The sequence below is a fragment of the Sander vitreus genome, unplaced genomic scaffold (assembly GCF_031162955.1).
Source record: "Sander vitreus isolate 19-12246 unplaced genomic scaffold, sanVit1 ctg367_0, whole genome shotgun sequence".
Classification (NCBI taxonomy): domain Eukaryota; kingdom Metazoa; phylum Chordata; class Actinopteri; order Perciformes; family Percidae; genus Sander; species Sander vitreus.
The window spans coordinates 52,601-73,270 of record NW_027595499.1 but is presented as its reverse complement, the minus strand read 5'-3'; the positions used below and the strand labels follow the sequence as shown (position 1 = coordinate 73,270).

Genomic DNA, 20,670 nt, shown 5'->3' with positions numbered 1-20,670 from the left:
CTTGACATAGTGCAATTGTCCTGGGTGTTGCTAAACCTGGATTCAGCAACAGTGTCCAAAAGAACGGAGACAGCAGGAGGGAGGGAAGGACATCCGGCACGTAACAGAAGCACCAGACTTTAAAGATATTTTAAGCAGTTGGTCTCTATCTTTCATCAATTTCCTACATTCATCATTAAGTCATGGCTTAAAGAAACATGCACATGATATAACTAAGATGGAGCCGTTTTTTTCCCCCTTTTGCCCTACATTACAGTAAAGATGTAGGTTTTGCATTACTGGTTTTCATTTTACAATCCATGACAACTAGTAGATGCCCTGCAAGATTTAAACAAAGGGAGAGCCAATTTTACAGAAATGAGGATTTTATTATTATTACAGTATTGTGCGGCATTGAAGAGAACATGGGTTAGAAATACATTACATGTATTTCCAGACAGGAAGTAGATCCACTCTTAACAACAGTCCGAACAACTTCTCTCATGTTTACATATATGGATTATGATTTACAATATGCACATATATAACTAAAATAGAGTGATATGAGAAAGTAAATGAAAAGATTATCATTTACACAAGTAATCAGGACACTTTAAGATTGATTTAAATCAAATGGTGAGAGCAAATAAGTAATGAATGACTGAAGCAACATGAAATATGAGGAGGAAATGGATACAAGAATAGTACACAGTAATCCTTGATTCAATGATAACTGATAGTTTAGGGATGCTACTGCTAAGAGGTTAGAATTATACAATTCTGACTAAAAGACCAATAACATACCCCAAACCAGCGTGCAATTTATTTAATAAATGACCTAATGACAGATGAAACCGTCTTTTTAATGACCTTGCAGGTCACACTAAGTGGTCACTGCAGACGTCCTCAGTTCAACAGTGGTTCCCTCTTCCTACAGTTGCAGGTGGAGGACACACGCCATGCCCCTGCATGAAACAGACTAAATAAACATCAATATTCTGTATCAAATTTGTATGACCTATTACACATAAAAGTAGGCAGAAACTTCATTCAATTTCCGAGGACTATTTCATAAATCCTCGAAACCAAGTCATCAGTGGGCGAATCCAAGTCATGAGTTTGTGAGTCCAAGTCAAGTTAAGAGTCCAGAGAACAGCGACTTGAGTACTCATTACTGACTACAGCATACTGTTTAAACTGATGGACACTGACCTGTCTGAAGGTTCCTGCTGTCAAACACATCTGTCCAGCTGCCCACAGTGGCACCATGAGAACAGAGGAAAGGGTCATGGTCCGTCCTAGAGCGTACGCCCATTCACGGTAAACGTACCAGTCGTTAAACTTGAGGGCTTTGTAATCAATCAGGTACAGGAGTAAGGTGATCTATGAGGGAGGGTCAAAATAAGCAACATTGAAAAAAAAAATTCTTTGCGCTGCTCTTTATTACTCTCTATCTGAATGCTGAGCAATTTTACACATTCCTGATTAAAACTATGACTTTGCTTTTCACAATCACTACAAACTAAATGGTAGTTTGAACCAAGAAGTAGAACTATAAGTTGCAGTTAGTTAGGGTTTGGGTTAAATGCTTTTGGTCCAAGCAGGCACCGAATCTGTCACTGAGGCTGACCACTTGTACGTCACAGTTTTCAGTTTTGGACTCTTTGTTGAAATTACAATCCCTCTCATAAATTGTTCTTATCTTGCTTGTGCCATGACACCACAATGATAAGAAGTTTGCAGACTGACACACCTGCTGTATACAATCTGCAGCACAGGTAAACCAGATAGTTTAGACTTCATTTAGCCACAAACTGCCTGCAGTATTGCGGTATACCGCCTTACTATAACATCTTAGAACAATAAAGCTATCTAAATACAGTCATGATAAAGATTTTTAACTATTGGATTGCAGTGAAATTATTGGTAAAATGCAATAAAATGATCTGGATTACCTGTAGAAAAATGTGATCCATAAAATAAAACTGCATTTTGAGTTCTCAAAGACAGATCCAGTTCTTATTGTCTTGGTTATTTTTCTTCCCCTGTGGCTCTTGTGTCGGCATAGCCTGAATAAAAAAATAAAATTAACGTAAGTAAACCTTCCACGATACAGTAAATACAATAAACATGTAATTAACAAACATTTTAATAAACAAAACCAACAGCCATTTAACAAATATTGTGTAAAGCATTGTTTTTATAGTATGATGGTCCTGAATTAGGACAAAACCATTTAACCATGGGATATTTCAGTAAATTTAGTCTACCCCTAACATTTTAATACAACACTACAACACTATAAATACATTATAAAAAACATGACAAACAATGATACATATTGGTAATTGATTGAAAGTGCACAGCATTTGTAAAAATAAAAAAGAGAGAGTATAAGTCAGGAAGAAAAGAATACAACAGTGCAAAGAATGGGATACAAACAGGAGAAAAGTGAAGTGAATTTAGTAATGTTATGCCACATACCATCTATAGACATCTGTTGAGTTGTGTTTCTTCTTCAGCTTCATTGCGTTTTGACATAACCTGCACCTTATTTTCTTTTTCAAAAGCTTTTTGTTTTGTAGCCATCTAATCAGCTTGACTGTCTTCCTTTTAGTTGCCTTTCCTTCAGTCAAACACAATATTTTACTTTCCAGACTCATGTCCCTACCATGGATTGTAAAATTGGTCTTAACGTGAGGTTTGCTGGCCTATTTTTTTTTCAGCGATGTTAATTGCCCGCGTAAACCTAACCAATCAGAGACAGAGTAGGGTGAACTTTCGCGAGCGGTCTTGTGTGCCCCTGTCGAATAGTGTTTTGCCTCCTGTTAAAATGCATAGCGCCCCTATCTGTAGAGATGCTCCCTAACAAAAACATCATAAACGTTCTTAATGATATCAAACTATTTTAGAAACACGTTGGAAATCCAGGTACCTCCAGAGCTCCACTTGGGACTTTGCCTCGGAACGAGAAAAGCTTCCACCGTTCTGCAGTTAGCACCAGATAACGTTACTGAGGACAGTGGAGAGGAAGGGGAGGAGGAAGAGGAAGAGGAGCGTGCAAGATCTGAAAACAACCTAAGCATGGAATCCTTAGCTCTGCGAAGAGGCAAGAGAAAGTGTCAGAAACCTCAGTATGACATGGACAAAATTATTGGTATGTAACATAAGAAAACATTGATCTTGCTAATTTGGTGACGGAAAAGTATGTTATAAAATTCAGAACGTTACAAAATTACAGTGACGTTTGCTAACTAGCTAGCTAGCAAGAACAAGCTAACGTTAGCCAGGTCAACTGCGTGCTAGTTTTCAGTATTGGTTATTCCAACTTACTGGTAAAGGTCAACGTTAGCTATAAAAGCTTATTATTATTTATTCTCTTTTACAATGGATAACGTTATCACTGTACTCCAGCTTTGTAACTATTTAGGTTTAGTTTATATCATTGTTTTGTAATGTTACACTGTTAACGTTACACAACACTTCACTAATGTGAAAAAATGGTTAGCGTACCGTTCTGGAATAACATTAATGTTACTTCTAAAAAATTATTATATATAACTTACATTACATTGAATTAGCTGAAGTATCAGGTTAAAATGTGTATCTTCATGTCATCCTTCTGGGCCTCTGCATAGTGAAATGATAACGTTACTCCCACAACCCCCTCCTAAAAAACAATAAGCAGTAATAAGTGATGTGACATTGATAGTGACGCTAAAAAATTATGCTTTAAGTTATTCTCTTCTGTTTTGTCTTGTGTAATCTTCCACCCAGACCTGTCTGTGCAACAGCCTCCACAAGATAAGGCACAGAAAAAAACTGCAAATGCCAAGATGCATGAAAAAGGTATCCTACATTGTTTTGTCTGTATTGTTGGTAACCTCTACCCTTTTTTAAAATCCTGACAGACTTATCAATATTTTAGTGCTGCATTAAGTCACACAAAAAAAAAGTACTGCTAAAAAGGGGGTGTCTGCTTTATTACATTGTCAGTGCTGTATATAAGCTATTGTAAGGTTCATTTTACTCCAGCCCTCACTCAAATTGTTGAAATATAATGTTGACTTTTTTCAGCATTGTATGTTGTATTTTATGTGGTTTTTATAAAGCTTACTACAAATACTAAATTTCTAAAACTTACTAATAGTTGATATGAATCCAAAAGGAATCCCCAACATACAAAATTATCTGAAGAGGTTCTTATCTCCTAATACAAAATTAGCCCTTGACCTGGCTGCTACTTAGACATAAACATACATTACTGGCCAAAAAAGAACATTGACATCATCTGTAGCGAAGGTATTATCTCTCTAAATTTGTTTATATCTTTCATTCAAAATGTACAGTGCTTCCACCTCTGCATGACCATCCAGGAACCTCTGCAAAAGAAAAACGGTATGTGGCATGTGTTTCATAGCCAGTTACATTCAGTGAAACATTAAAGATGGAATTTATATTTTCAGTTTTATAATTTTAGTTTTATGCAGCTTTAATTATCTGCCATTTTGCTATTGGCTAAGGAGAGGGAGATTGTCAAAAGTTTCAAAATGTAATAGTATTTCATTATGAGGCCTCCATCTGTTCCAGAATACTCTACTCCACAGACACTTCTGCAGGAGGCTAGGCAAACCATTGAAAGGCAAAAAGGTGAGATTGCCACCTTAAAACAATGGATTGACATGCTTACTGAGGAGAGAAATTTCCTAAGTAAGGTAAAGATGATTTGAGGAGATTACAAGTTCATAAATGTACATGTACGTTGATTGTGATGAAACATCTGCTGTTAAATCACTTTGTTATTTGTTTTGCACAGCTCTTACGCTAAAAAATGACAGGAAAGCTGAGACAGCAGTTAAGATCTCACCTGTAAAGAAACAGTCTGGACGGAAGAAAGATGACTCAGATGAAACTGACCTTTCCTCATCTAATGAGTCCTCTGATTCTGAGGCAGACACAGCATCATCTGAGGACATGAAGCCCAAAAAGTCCAAGTCCAAGCGCAAAACAAAAAAGCTGAAAAAAATGCGAGGTATGTACTGAGTTGTTCAAATACTTAAGTGACATATTTCTCAGTCTGTTTATGGACTGCAAGTTTGAAATGAGGTCGCCTGAGCACGTTGACCAATGCTGACAAAACAAAAAGAACCATTCTGTGAGCAGAAACATGTTATACCTTCCCTAAACAAATTCCTCCCTAGTAGTATCACAAAAGTCCCACAACTGCAGAGGGCACTAATTTTTAAGAGAGATGCAGCAGGTGAAAGCTATTTCCATCGAAGCTGACAGATGCCTTACTCATCAAGTTGTTGTGTTATGCAGTGTGTTGAATCCTTACAAATGCATAACATCTGCAAAACAATTAGCCAATTTAATTTTGATGACTGGTTTGTCATAAACCCCAAAAGACTGAAGTTGCCATTAAAATTGACAGCAGTGTTGCTTATAACTGGACATTTATCTGTAACACAGCGGTTGTCACAAGTTTATTAACCAGTGGGAAAATGTCCCCATCGTGGCATCCCTATTTCATAGAGAGTCATAGACATACTGTATGTGTCCTTTTTTGCTCACACATGCCTCGCCTGTGTATTTACTTGACTCCTCCTACCGTCTAAATGCACACATGGCATTACCATATTCTTTTATGATACTTAATTTATTAATTTACAAAGAACAGCTTCTACAGTTGTTATGTTTTACATGTTTTATCTTCTGGCACATATCACTCTGATTAAGTAATTATGATGGCACTAGTCATTTTTATATACCTATTAGTTCCTCATTTGCTCGGGCTGGCCCCTAAAAGTCAATTAATGTGAATTAAGATCAGTCGATGGAACCCAAATTTGAATCTCAGTTTCTGAGTCAAGCCCTAATACTAACCACTAGCATTAACTATTGCTTGACTGCTGTCCAGATGTGCGCAGTAATTTAACAGTTACATTCTTTACTGACCGAGAGACACCCCAAAGCGTACAGGTGCAATTCTTACTAACTTTTTAAATGATACATTGGTACAAAGTGGCATTTCTCATTCTAACAAACATCTTTGGCAAGTGTGTGAACAATGGCTTGCAATGCACTTTTATCAGATAACATTCAAGAGTTTCATTTTGTAATAATTCATGAAATTAAAGGTGATAAAGCTGATAAAATTAAAAAAAATGAGAAGCTAGCTAGCAGCATTGATTTTACCCTTGATTTTATGCAGGATATTTGGTTGCAGGGAGGTCGTAGTGACATTTTATGTTTTAAGGGGGTAATTGTCACAAGGTCAGCGTTCAAGGTATTGGCCTGAAGTGCTGGCTGAGTTGACTCAACTAGAAAATTCTGATTTGGGTACATTGCTAGTGTGTTCTTGAGTAAGAGTTGGGTTGAAACATTGCTAACGCAACTTAAGAGAGCTCTGATTCCAGTTTGCATTTTACCTTATTATTGTTACTATTGCTGCACAATTTGTACCAAGTATTTAAATGTGTGCTAGGGTTGACTACTGTGTTAAGAGCTAGTGTTCTGATGATAAAGCAAATAGGGTGGGTTTTAAGTTTCATTTGATCATGCTACTTGTGTTTTTTTGTCTTACAGTGAAAACCCCTGACCACTCCATCCAGCGTTACAACATGGTGCTGGAGATGGTGAGGAATGATGGCATCAGCAAAGCGGAAGCCTATGCAAGGCTTGGAGTAGATCGGAATACCATTGTATATCAGGCACCAATTGCTGAACTTGCAGCTACCAACCACGAGCTGTACAAGACATTGAGGTACTTTTAAAAGAAAGGACAGCCTCAAAAGGTTTGCTGAAACATGTAAGGGCTTTTGTGAGCAGGAGCCTACAGCTTCAGCAATTCAAAAAAAAAAGAAGCTGGATCCTTGCTGGACATTTACAAGAAATAAAAGGGTCAACTTGTTGATTGTCATGTTATTGGACATCATAGGCCTACAACTTAATTTTGCATACTTTTTGAAATTTGTGTATTTCTGTTGCTTTTTGTAGGATTTAAGTTGGATCTTGAAGCTGTTTTTGAATGTTTACTATTTGTAAACATTTGCATTTACAGATCATGCATCTGTTTTTTTTATTTTTTTGTAAAGAATTTTCAGGTCTACAGACCTGAAACCTACCTACTAAGAACTTAGTAAAAAGTCAAATTCATAAATATTCTACTTGGGTGAGCATTGTTCTCAGGCATTACTGTTTAAGTGCCTTATGTTGTGAATAAAGCAACTATAAAAGTGCATCTGCAGTATACTGTATTTTGTGTAAATCTAGTGACCTTAGTATAATTTTGCAAACCCACTCCTTTAATTCTTAATACATTTCAATTTTATGGCACCATTAATCATATCTGATTTATCAATGTTAAAGATGTACCAGCTTAGCACTTTATTTGAAGGGCCACAAACATGATGAAGTAATGAAGAAGTAATAATTAGTTAATCATGATTACAACACTATAATTCATTAGAATATATGTACACTGCTGTGACTGGACAGTTTTTTGTTCTGTCATTTTAACTACAGAGTTACCTGATGAAGAAGACATGAACATCATTAATAAATCAGAAGTCATGATGATTCAAATACCTTAATTAATGCATTAATAAACGTATTGTTCCTGCATTAAGTCATGCATGAGATACTATAAATCCATGTATATTATTGATAGTTCATGAAGTACTACATGACTGAATTCATGATAATTCATGCATGTAGTCATGCATGAATTCATGATAATTCATGTACCATTATTATAAAGTGTTACCGAGACGTCTGTAAACTCGTGGTGATAAAACATTTAAAACTGCATCAGCGTTTAATGTTGACGTTTGTTTAAGCCATATTACATGAGAGGGTTTCATTTCGAGGTCCGAAAGGCGCATTACTGAAGTATAGGCCTCCTCAAGTGTAATATTGTGATTATACAACAACGGTTACCAACAAAATAAGTGATCAATCTGTATTCATATTGTGGAGCAATTCGCTCTTGAAATACAAAAAACAGACAGGATTTCTAGTTCCTCCCTGTTTAGTAAACCAGCCAATTTACCGTGGGATTTATCAATCTGAATAAATCCCGCTCGCACATATAAACACAAAACTGCTTTGCTACCTCCATCGTGTTGTAACTAAGACATCTGCTGAGAAAGTTATTGTATTCATTAGCATGATTGCCGTACTGTTTAGTTCACAAACATCCAACACACCAAAGTACAAAGACATAGCGGACCAGACGCAAGCTTTTATTTTGAAAAGCCGAAGCTCGGGGATGGCACCAGCCGGGAGGGCATGAGCGGGAGCATAGACTGTATATTACTAATATATTATGTTGTTAATAATAATAATAATAATATATGAATTTAATATACAGTCTATGGAGTTCTCCAGGCTGCAGCCATACCTGACTCTGATAAAAAGGCAGAGCGCTCTCTCCCCATGGGGTCTAAAATCCAGCTGTTCCACTAGCTGCCCCCTCTAGAGGCCTGGAGAACTTCCGTTGTGTAATCTGGATGCTGCGTTTTTTTGTTGCATTTGTTTTCGGGGTTTGTGTGCTTTTCTTTTTGCATCGTTTCATATTTGCAGCGCGTTTATGTATTTGGTTGTGTTGTGTGTATTTGCAGTGCGTTTGCTGAATGCTGCGCATGTGTTGTCAAATTAATGAAGTTGTTTTCTTAATTTGCTTGTGTTTTGTCTATTTGGGTGTGTTTTCTTAAGTTGCAGGGCGTTTGCCCCTGTCGGCCACCGTAGTTTTGGTAAGACAAACACAACATTGATGTTATGCATCATTAGATGGCACAAAAGATAGTTTAGAATTGCAAAAGCCAGGGTCGCAGATTAGTTCAGGAAAGATCTGCTGATGCTAGAAAGTGAAAATGTCAAATTCACACAAAAAATCCAGCAAGTCCAGTGGCAAAAAATCCCACTTCTGGTTTGACAAATCTCTCTGAAACGTTCTGAATGAATTGCTAAATTCACTTTATTCCTCACCAGTGACAGCAGAGGAATAAAGTATTTCCAGCAGAGTTTAAAGAAAACTGATGGTCTCTGTCCTGTCATGTCCTCTATGATGTTGGAAAAGCACCTGATGGAAGACCAAATGGTCCATTTAGTCAATATTACTGTCTACAGACCCAACACAATAGTGTGATCCAGACAGCTGGAGGATCTGTTAAAGTGATTAAAACATTTGCTCTCATTCAGCTGATGGGATTGCTCTGAACAAAGATATCGGATCTATTTTTATAGTATAGTTAACATTTTCAATTTAGGAATATTTCTGTAAATGTCGACATCGGGTTTGAACATATGTTACAGACAAATGCACTATTTCCCCCACTTTCAGCAACTGTGTAACTTAATAACTGAGCCTTTTTTATGAAGTTTATTAGATGTATTTTTTTTTATTCACATCTTCAGTAACAACCAATATGTTTGGGGCTGAAAGCCACAGACAGGGTCAGAAGTGAGAACATACTGAGAGAAGGACTAATACATTGTTGATTTTGGTCTTCTTAAAGGATTGCTGACAATAGCAAAAATATAGACTAACACCGTCTTTATGCTTTAAGTAATGAGTAATCTGACTCACCAAATATCCAGCCCACAGCCAGGCATTCACAAATAGCCACAAAATTCTGACTGACTCTGGTAGAGCCATAGAAGTCAATGAGTTGGAATATGTAAATTCCTCCCTAAAGCAAGAAAATGACATTTTTTAAATGAAATGTGTTTACTTTTTTAAATGTGTTTTCATAAAGAAAGCTTCATAAATAATTGCGTTCACCTCCATAACCAAGGTAAGATGTATGAGGAAGCTGGAGACACAGACGGCGAGGACAAAGATCTCGTGCCTCAATGGTGCACGAAACCACTTTGGAAACAAATTGGTCACCGTGGTGATAAAACTCTCCACTGTCACAAACTGGGGACAGAATAAAATGAACTTTTTCATTTGTGTCTTAAAAACATCTATCATTTGTCAATAGGTAATGAGACAAATGGTATTACATGTGTGTCAACAGTCAGCAGAAGTTGCTTTCTTTGGGTTATGCTCCTGCTCTTTCTGTTTCAATATCCCTCTTAATTTGCTCTGAGGATCAAAGGTAAAGGTACTTTATTGTCAGATACATGTAGCGAAATTCATTTTCTGCATTTAGCCCATCCCTCAAGGGAGCAGTGGGCAGCCATTTACAGCGCCGGGGGACCAACTCCAGATCTGAGCCAGTGCCTTGATCAAGGGCACTGACTGGAGAACCTAGTACATGTTTTTTGACGGTGGGGGAAAACCAGAGCACCCAGAGGAAACCCACGCAAACATGGGGAGAACATACAAACTCCACAAAGAAATGCCCGGAACGACCTGGATTTGAACCCAGAACCTTCTTGCTGTGAGGCCACAGAGCTAACCAGTGGGACACCATGCTGCAAAGGTTGCTGAGGTGAGACTGGGTGACAGGATGGAGTGGAGAGGTTAATAAAGTGAAATGATGTCTTTAAAGATCAAATGTTGGCAACATTTTGAAGTCTATGTTGGATCGGGTAGTGTTCCTCTGTCCTATAGAGACCACAACTCTAACTGTACAGATCCACCTAGCTGTCCACTTTATTCCTATGGGTGACGTCAAGTAGTGATGGTCAAATGAAGCTTCGTGAACCACTGTCTTTATTTTCTGAGCTCACTAGATGGTGCTCTCTGTTCAACAAAGGGTTGAAAACACACTGAATTGCCATTCCTTTAACCTTTTTATCTGAACAGAGAGCGCCATCTAGTGAGCTCAGAAAATAAAGACAGTGGTTCGCAAAGCTTCATTTGCTTTAACGCACCCGAAAAGCATCCCGGGAACGCGGCACTGCATTTGCTTATTACAGACATTTCCACACAGCAATACACACGTACATGACTGATTGCTGACTCCCATGTTTTTTCTGGTTTCTGTAAATAAATGCTTATTTTACGCTTAAACCTCGTCCGATCTACCAACTCTGTTGCAGCCTGTGAGCTGGATTGTGGCAGTTGGTGCAACAATCTTACGTGCGTGTCGACACTCAGCAGAATGAGCATCAGGAAGAAGCAGACAGTCCAGAACTGTGGAAAAGGCATCATAGCTGTTGCCTGAGGGTAAGCAATGAAGGCCAAACCTGGACCTGTGTATTGGAAATAAACATGGAGAGTCAATACTGATACATACAGTATATTGTTTGTTTTTTTTCAAAGACTTGCTTTTTTAAAGAGTTATACCTGACTGAGCCACAGTGTCGACACTAACACCCTGTTTCTGAGCCATGAATCCAAGTACAGAGAAGACGACAAATCCAGCAACAAAACTGGTCCCACTGTTCAGCAGACAGATCCAAAAGCAGTCCCTAGAGGCCACAGAAAGAGAGACAATAGGTGATGTTTTAATTTGTTAGTAACAAAACAGGAAAGAAACGGGAAATATGATGACAAAAATACGGACCCCCTGAGAGGCAAGTGATCTGAATTGTTTTCTCTCCTATGTTCATGACTTAAGAACAGGTGAAAAGAGGTTTTGCCAGTTTACGTGCATTATTGTTTTCTTTCAATTTTAGTTGCTCTATGCACTTTAATACAAAGTACATGCAGTACATCACCTGCCAATCATTTCACCTTTTTCACAGAAAAAAGTAATTAACACAAAACAATGCCCCCAGGTAGAATCAGGTGGAATGTATGGAACTTTGATCATCCTGGCAAACCCTCATCTGTTAAGTCATAAACGCAGGAGAGAAAACTAATTTAGATCAGACTTAGAAAATACAAAACCTATTTCTTACCTGAATATAACAGAAGGTCCCTCTAATATCTAACTTATACTTACTTGTAACAATTGTTGTTGTAGTTATTTTATTGTTGTTGTAGAGTCCCTATAGTCAAGCTGTAGGAGAAGAATATTTGGGATCCTGCCTCTAGCCAGACCTGTAATGTCAGAAAAATTAATAACTCTCATGATACTTCTGATGATTGAAATTTGTGTTTTTTTAAAACTGGTTGTGCCTGTTGGTTAGTTGTCGCTGTACTAAAGTTTCCTAATTTCTATTTATTTCTTCCCAGATTCTCCAATCCATGTGTGTCTGTTCTGTCCTGTTATGTTATGTTATCCATTATCATTTGCCTCACCACCTTTGTTGAATAAATCTTCATTGAATGGACTGAACTTCTCTGTGGCTTTTCCTGTGCATTCTGACCGATGCCCCATGACGATGGCAATCAACCTCTAAAACTGAATCCTCCTTAACAGTCGCTATTATCACTATGCCATTGCCATGACATGTTTTGGTCCCTAATAGATAACTCCTAATTCCGCTTTCTTTGTGTTTACTTTAAACTCTGGTCAGATCGATGAACATTAACTGGAACCTCTGAGCAACATTACACACTGAAAATATCAAGTTTGGAAGAAAATTTGGAAGGTGCAACAAGGCAGGCCTGCTTGGTTCTTTCAGAGAATGATTGTAAAGATTTACAAAGAATATGTTTAGGGCATTACCTCTCTAACTGGGACGTTTTGGGACCGATTGGTGGGATTGCTATGGACGAAGTACACACAGAGATACACTGGTAAGAGCCAATGAGGTTTAACCATGTATCCAGCTAATTTAAATAGCTCATGTTACTGTATTGTGTAAACAGTTAACTTCATTTAATATTGTATGTGGCCTTTTTGTTTGCTGGGTGCAAATGTTCCACCAAATCAAGTTCCTTCCCGAGACTATTTTGCAGAGCAGCCAAAGACGATTGTAATAGGTTTAAAGAAATGCTGACAACCAAGAACGTATTTTTTGTGTATGTTCCTCTGGCAGACCTTACTCAGCAGCGATGTGGAAATAGAGCTGCACCTAATTGGGCGGAACCGCTCTCCCCATAGGAAAACAATGGAACAGCCAGCATAGAGCGGTTTTACCGCGGATCGTATTTTAGTGCGTATCTGGAATTGGATATTAACGAACGTCCGTTACATTCAAGCCATTGCCAAATGAGTTGATACAAAGCTAATTAGGTGATACAAAGCTAATTAGGTAATTCATTTCCACACAACTCTCTCTGTATTTCTCAGTATGGCTATGTTCAGAAGATTGTGTCGTCATTTTTTGGCGCGCAGAAAATCCAGTTAAATTAATGACCTCTTCTGAAGAGTCAATTGTTTTTTTAATTCTCCGTGTTAAATCCTTAAATCCTCCTTGGTTAAAGGCAAATGCATGGAGGAGGGATGGGGGTGGTGCACGATTACGGAAGGCTTGTATCATGTGGGTACACTGACAGTTTTGTTGTCATTAGTTAACAGCAATTAGGCTACTAATGCAGATGTTTGTACTAATGGTACAGATCAAACACATAAATGCATTGTAAACAGAAATATAAAAAAAAGAAGTTTAAATTGTGTTCCTCATTAATGATAACTGAGTAAGTTGGTTTTAAATCAAATGGTCACCTCAAGGTTAGCCACGCGGTTCAGGTCTGGATAAAGGTAAAAGTAGATCCCGTCCCAAGCTCCAGGTAGAGTCAGGCCCCTGATGAGTAGGACCAGGAGCATCACATAGGGGAATGTAGCTGTGAAATACGCCACCTAAAAAGATTTTTAATGTTAATGATTGCTGTCAATTTATTTACAGCAGGATTTTAACAGTATTAACAGTATTGTTAAATACAGCCCTTTACTGTTAATATAAATGAGAATCTAAATTGCACAACATACAACAACTATAATGTATTCCTAAAATACAGAACTTTACTGCTAACCAACCATCCAGAGTATCTGAAGTAACAGTATCATGCAGGGTTTTTTTGCATTTTGGGAAGAGCAATTTAACACATGTAAAGCCTGATCCGTTCTTTTCTTCATCCATCCCCATCTTACTAATTATTTGGTGAGTAGCCATTTCATTTCATTCATAAATCAGTGCGAGGTCAATCAGGGAAGGTTTGCAGTTTTTTTTGCATTTCTGAATATGTGCAATCAAAGTTCAACGTCAAGTAACTATATTTATAACCCTTTGTTTGTTGTACATCATAATAGTGTTGACAGTGGTAACCTTTTACACTCTATGGAAGTATGTTAGATGTTTCTTAAATTGAACATTCGACTGTTTGAATGTTCCTGGCTGGATTTGGATAGTTCAGGCTGGGATCATTGGGCTGGCTGAGGAGTTAGTTCAGGGTTTGGGATATTTCCACTTTGGATTGTTATGTTCATGGTCCACATTGTGATGAAATGAAGGGCACACAGGCTGGTTTTGTATAGAGATGGTCCGATACCATTTCTTGTGTATCGGCCGATAACGATTACTCATCCGATACGATCCCATTATGATGTGATATGATTGCTATCTTTGTTGTACAGCCTGGCTCAAGTTAAACTGTTTGTATAACATGAACAAACACAAGAGAACGTTCCAGTAGTTTACTGTTTGTAACAGTGTACTTGCATCAATGGAGATCATGGGCGTAATTTACAGGGGGGGTGGGGGTTTACAACCCCCTCCCAATAATCAAAAGTGGCTAGTTTTTTCTAGCCACTGGACTATTGTTTCTATCAGGTTGCTCAAATAAGTCCCTAAAGACTCTCCAGCTGACCCAGAATGCTGCAGCGCGTGTTCTGACAAGAACTGAGAAAAGAGATCATACGTATTTCTCCTGTACTAGCTTCTCTGCATTGGCTTCCTGTAAAATCCAGGATTGAATTTAAAATCCTTCTCCTGACCTACATCTAAATGGTCAAGCACCATCATATCTTGAAGACCTCATAGTACCTTATTGTCCCACTAGAGCACTGCCCTCCCAGAATGCAGAGTTACTTGTAGTTCCTAGAGTCTCTAAAAGTAGAATGGGTCCAGGCTCTGACTGGGAACGAGTCAGAGCCTTCAACTATCAGACTCCTCTCCTGTGGAACCAGCTCCCAGCCTAGGTTCGGGAGACAGACACCGTCACCACACTTCCACGCAATGTTAAAGTCAACCAAGACAGCCCCTCCACACCCATCAGCATTTCTGGACGGATCTCATCAATCCCCGGGGCTTTGCCACTGTGGAGTTGTTTGACTACCTCAGCGATAGGCCTGTCACGATAACAAATTTTGCTGGATGATAAATTGAGAAACAGCATTCCTTGAGTGTTTGTGCGATAGACTACAGACTCTGTACTACATTTAACAATTATTTATTAAACACTAAACATTAAATTTAAATAACATATAATTAATGAATCTATCTATATCTATGTGGCTATATCTGCCACATGGCAAGTAAATGTTTGTACCAAAATAGTTCTGTTGATCAGTCTTCATTTTGGCGAAGGTACAGCTAGTTTTTTTCTGCTCCTCTGCTGTCTGCAGGTCGAAGCTTCGCGGGCGCGGGCCGACACACACACACACACAAATACTGGTGCAACTCTGACACACTTTCCGCCCAACCGGTGTTGATGTTCTGTGTATTGTTGGACACAGGCAGCCACTTTCCTGAAACCGCTTGCAAGACTGACAAGTCCACAGTGGCGTGTATGTCTGAGCCTGTCTCCACCGCCTCCACCTGCAGGTTGTCAACTGTGTGCTTTGGAATGAAAGGGAGAAAACGGGACGCAGAGTAACAGGACGCTCATATACATATTTTTTTTCTGAGGGCACCTTAACTGCAAAGTGCTGCCGGAAAACCCTGCTCCAACAACTACAGTTTTCTGTCTCTCTCTCTCTCTCCGCCAGGAGTCCCGCACACACAAAGACCATGCAACTGACAAGAGGGTTCACTCTTGAGCATGGTCATCCAGTCAATCCCCCGTCATCCTCCAGCTCTGCCTCTAACGTAGATTAGATTAGTTGGATTTAGGAGTTCCTCAAAGTGCTCCTTCCTATTACCTCCTCAGTTGAGGTCAACAACGTCCCATCCTTACTGTACACAGCTTGGATGGTTCCCCGCTTCCCCCTCCTGAGGTGGGGAACGGTTTTCCAGAAGCACCTTGGTGCCGACCGAAAGTCCTTCTCCATGTCTTCTCCGAACTTCTCCCACACCCGCTGCTTTGCCTCTTTCACGGTAGAGGCTGCAGCCCTTCGGGCCCTTCGGTACCCTGCAACTGCCTCCAGAGTCCTCTGGGATAACATATCCCGGAAAGACTCCTTCAGTCAGACGGCTTCCCTGACCACCGGTGTCCACCACGGTGTTCATGGGTTACCGCCCCTTGAGGCACCTAAGACCCTAAGACCACAGCTCCGCCGGAGGTGTGAGTTGAAAGTCTGTCGGACAGGGGCCTCCTCCAGACGTTCCCAATTTACCCGCACTACCCGTTTGGGCTTACCAGGTCTGTCCAGAGTCTTCCCCCACCCCCTGACCCAACTCACCACCAGATGGTGATCGGTTGACAGCTCCACCCCTCTCTTCACCCGAGTGTCCAAAACATACGGCCTCAGATAAGATGAAACAATCGATCAGTGACATTCGGCCTACGGTATTCGTTATAGACAATCCATGACTAGCACAGAAGTCCAACAACAAACAACCACTCGGGTTTAGATTAGGGGAGCCGCTCCTCCCAATCACGCCTCTCCATGTGTCTCCATCATTGCCCACATGCGCGTTGAAGTCCCCCAGTAGAACTATGGAGTCCCCCACTGAGGCCCCATGCAGGACTCCATTCAAGGTCTCCAAGAAGGCCGAATACTCCGAACTCCTGTTTGGTGCATATGCACAAACAACAGTCAGAGTTTTCCCCCCCACAACCCGCAGGCGTAGGGAGGCGACCCTCTCGTCCACCGGGGTAAACTCCAACGTAGCGGCACTCAGCCGGGGGCTTGTTAGTAGCCCCACACCTGCCCGGCGCCTCACACCCTGGGTTGAACCCAAGAAAAGAGTCCAACCCCTATCCAGGAGTATGGTTCCACAACCGAGACTGTGCGTAGAGGTAAGCCCCACCAGATCTAACTGGTAGCGCTCCACCTCCCGCACAAGTTCTGGCTCCTTCCCCCACAGAGAGGTGACATTCCACGTCCCCACAGCCAGCCTCTGCTGCCCGGGTCTGGTCCGTCGAGGCCCCTGACCTTCACTGCCACTCGTGTCGCAGCGCACCCGACCCCAGCGGTTCAAAAGGCAAATCAAATATTATTTCCACTGACCTTTCCAGAAGATCTGACACTTTTCCAGATGCTTAAGTAGCAGATTACCCAGCAGGCCAGAAGACACAAAGCCAGCGCCCATCTCACACTGCCCAGCTCCTCAATGCCTCCAGACACGCCCAGCACACGCCATCTGAGGAGAGGGGGAATATGGCAAATGCCAAATGGTAACAATAAATTCCAGAATAATTCCATATTTTACTTTGGAGTCGTATAGATCTGTCAGTAAAAAGAGAACATGCTTTTTTTCAATTTCAATGATTTTTTTTTCTGTAGTTTGGGGCATCCAATCCAAGGCAAGAACTTTTTTTCCTGTCTGCTTCTATACTTTCCAATAAAAGGGAACATGTTGAAATAAAAGCTTAAAGGACACCACGTAAAGACTTGCTGGCCAGCTAGCAATAACATGCATTAGAGAAGAAAGTATTGAGCAGTCTGTAATTCCACTTTAAATACATATTTAATAATGACATAGGAAAAGGCTGAAACAAACTATTTCTAACATAGCATTGCAAAATGTTGAATAGTCTGCAGTGATAGAGGGAACAGTGAGAGTGCAGAATCTGTACTCACCATTAAATAAAATTACACTGAACGATGTCTTCATGGGTACATTTATGATGCTGAAATTTTCATCTTGCAGGAATTATTTTACATAATTTTACTGGCGCAACACGGGGTAAACCAATTCATATTAGTGACACAGTAATTAACAATTTATTATGGGTCATTAGAAGATTAATACTCACTCCCAGAACTCAGAGGTTGCAGCAGAGGTGGTGTTGGTCTGATTTGCAGTCACATTAGATGAATTAAAAGTCTGAAGACCAAGGCAGTTAGCTGGGTTTGAATACAAACACAGATTTCATAATGGTAAATGTGAGAGGGATGACTGCCATACAATATTTTCCAACAATGTATCTACAATACATAGTGATCTGATTCACCGGGACACATTTATCCTGTAAGAGAGCTCATTTTCCATTAGGCAAGGATTGACATGCAGTTATACTTACAACTGAAACCAGTCTTATACAGATACAAAGTTCATTTTGTGTGAAATCTTGTCTAATATTACCTGTGTTCCAGGTGTTGTCACAGCTGGCCCAGGGCAGCTGGGATCTAAATGAGAACACCAGGTAGAAGAGAGCCCAGACTTGGACTAAAATGTAGCTGAAGTCGTAAAGTTTCATCATGAAATATCCATATCCCATTCCTGAAACAATAAGCAAGGTCTAAAATGTTTAAACCTGTGAAGGTAATTCAAATGTAGCTTGTCCGAAGGACTCAAATATTATTTAGAATAACATTACAGAATGACAGCGTAATGTACAAAGAGTTTGGCTTTTTTCCCCCCCTGTTGGCTGCACATTTTACTTCAACTCACCCTGTGCCAGTGGACACAATTTACTCCAACAGGTGATGAATCCTTCCTGGGTGAACTGACCAACTGAAGTCTTCAACAAGAACAGAGGTATCCCACACACCAGAGCTAACAGACCATATTGCACCAGAAAGGCCCCTATGGTAAATACAGAGACATTCTTTTCTTCTTTTTATTGGCAAATGCAGTATACAAAGAATCAGGTAAACTTGAATAGCACATATACAGTACATCAAGTGTAAACACATTCATTACATAAAGAAATAACAAGAGGTACATTTAAACATGAATTCACATTTAGTCAGAGGTTTAGGTTTAATACTTTTTTTTGTTATTCAGCAGTCTAAGTGACTTGAGTAGACATTTAAGTTCTATGAGAAAAGGTACACAATTAGGAAATTAAAATTTCTGCTTATGAATATTAAATGTGGCATATAGAATGATGAAATTATTTACACTGAACAAAATTATAAACACAACACTTTTGTTTTTGCCCCCATTTTTTATGAGATGAACTCAAAGATCTAAGACTTTTTCTACGTACACAAAAGGCCTATTTATCTCAAATAAATAAATATATATATATATATTATATATATATATATATATATATATATATATATATATATATATATATATATATATATATATATATATATAATATAGGGTTAATCCGTGAAGAGAACACCTCTCCAAAGTGCCATATGCCATCGAATATGAGCATTTGCCCATTCAAGTTGGGCAACAAACTTGACAACAAACTGCAGTCAGGTAGAGAGAGAGAGAGAGAGAGAGAGAGAGAGAGAGAGAGAGAGAGGGATGAACCCTAACACCAGATAGTGACTGGTTTTCGGACACCCTGGACCCCACTAATACAGTAAAACTGCACATTTTAGAGTGGCCTTTTATTGTGGCCAGCCTAAGGCACACCTGTGCAATAATCCTGCTGTCTAATCAGCATCTTGACATGCCACACCTGTGAGGTGGATGGATTATCTCGGCAAAGGAGAAGTGCTCACTAACACAGATTTAGACAGATTTGTGAACAATATTTGAGAGAAATAAGCCTTTTGTGTACATAGAAAAAGTCTTAGATCTTTGAGTTCAGCTCATGAAAAATGGGGGCAAAAACAAAAGTGTTGCGTTCATAATTTTGATACTCAAGTGCACCATTACCTGAATTATCATAGGAACAGATCATATCTTTAAGGTTAAAGGAGTAGACGAAGTTGGTGGGTTCAAAAAAGTAAGACTCCAAATCTGTCCAAAATCTTTTTGGTATTTCACAATAAAAAAAAGATAAATACAGAGACGTCTCCCATTAACAAAGAGAGTCTTGAGTTGTGGTTTGCATGACTCACCTCCACCGTTCTTGTAGCAGAGGTAAGGAAATCTCCACACGTTGCCCAGGCCGACCACATTTCCTGCAACCACCAGAATATATTCTGTTTTACTGGCCCACTGTCCTCTGTCTGCAGCACTTCTCTGATTTTCTCTTCTTCTTCTTTGTCCGTCCATCCTGACATCCAAGGACTTCATCTGTTGTGTATTCAGTATTCTGCAACTTTTTTTCTTTTATTATGTATCTTTTCCTTATTTGACTAATGAAGCTCAGTGTAAATTCTTTCAGGAAGACTTCTAAACTTCATCCACCTCTCTCTTCCTAAAATTGATCAGCTGTTTCTTGGCGTTCACTTTTCATTTAAAACCAACCAGAATTGACCATGAATTCCACGAGCCAATCACAGCATGGCATCCCTGCTTTAATTCTGTTCTTCTCTCTGCTGCTGTCAGCTGTCATTTAAGGCAAAGTGTGCAACCCTCCTCCTCCCCTTCCTCCTCCAGTCATCGTCACCCACGGCACCCTGGGTCCTCGCTCCCGTCGGCTCCTTCGGTCTGGTCTTCGGGCTCCTTCACCACCACCACCACCACCAGTGTCTAGACTCCATCGGGGGGATATGCCTTGGCTTTAAAATTATGTTTATAAAGATGGAGTCTAATCTCCAAATACTCTGTACATTTCATATTATGCATATGTACAAATAAACCTTTGCTTATTTGCAACGAAGTCTCTCTTGATGGAATTATCTATCAACCTATAAAACAAAAACAGTTCCAGTGTGCAGGGAGCTACCTTGCCAAGAGCCAGAGGGAGCTATTCAAAGAGTCACCAATCCTGACTTTGTT

At 39.6% G+C, this 20,670-nt stretch overlaps 1 pseudogene; it reads right to left on the bottom strand.

The window, feature by feature from the left end:
* Positions 1–1,191: 1,191 nt before the first annotated feature.
* Positions 1,192–20,022, bottom strand: LOC144513879 (sodium- and chloride-dependent GABA transporter 3-like; annotated as a pseudogene).
* Between the last annotated feature and the right edge of the window lie 648 nt (positions 20,023–20,670).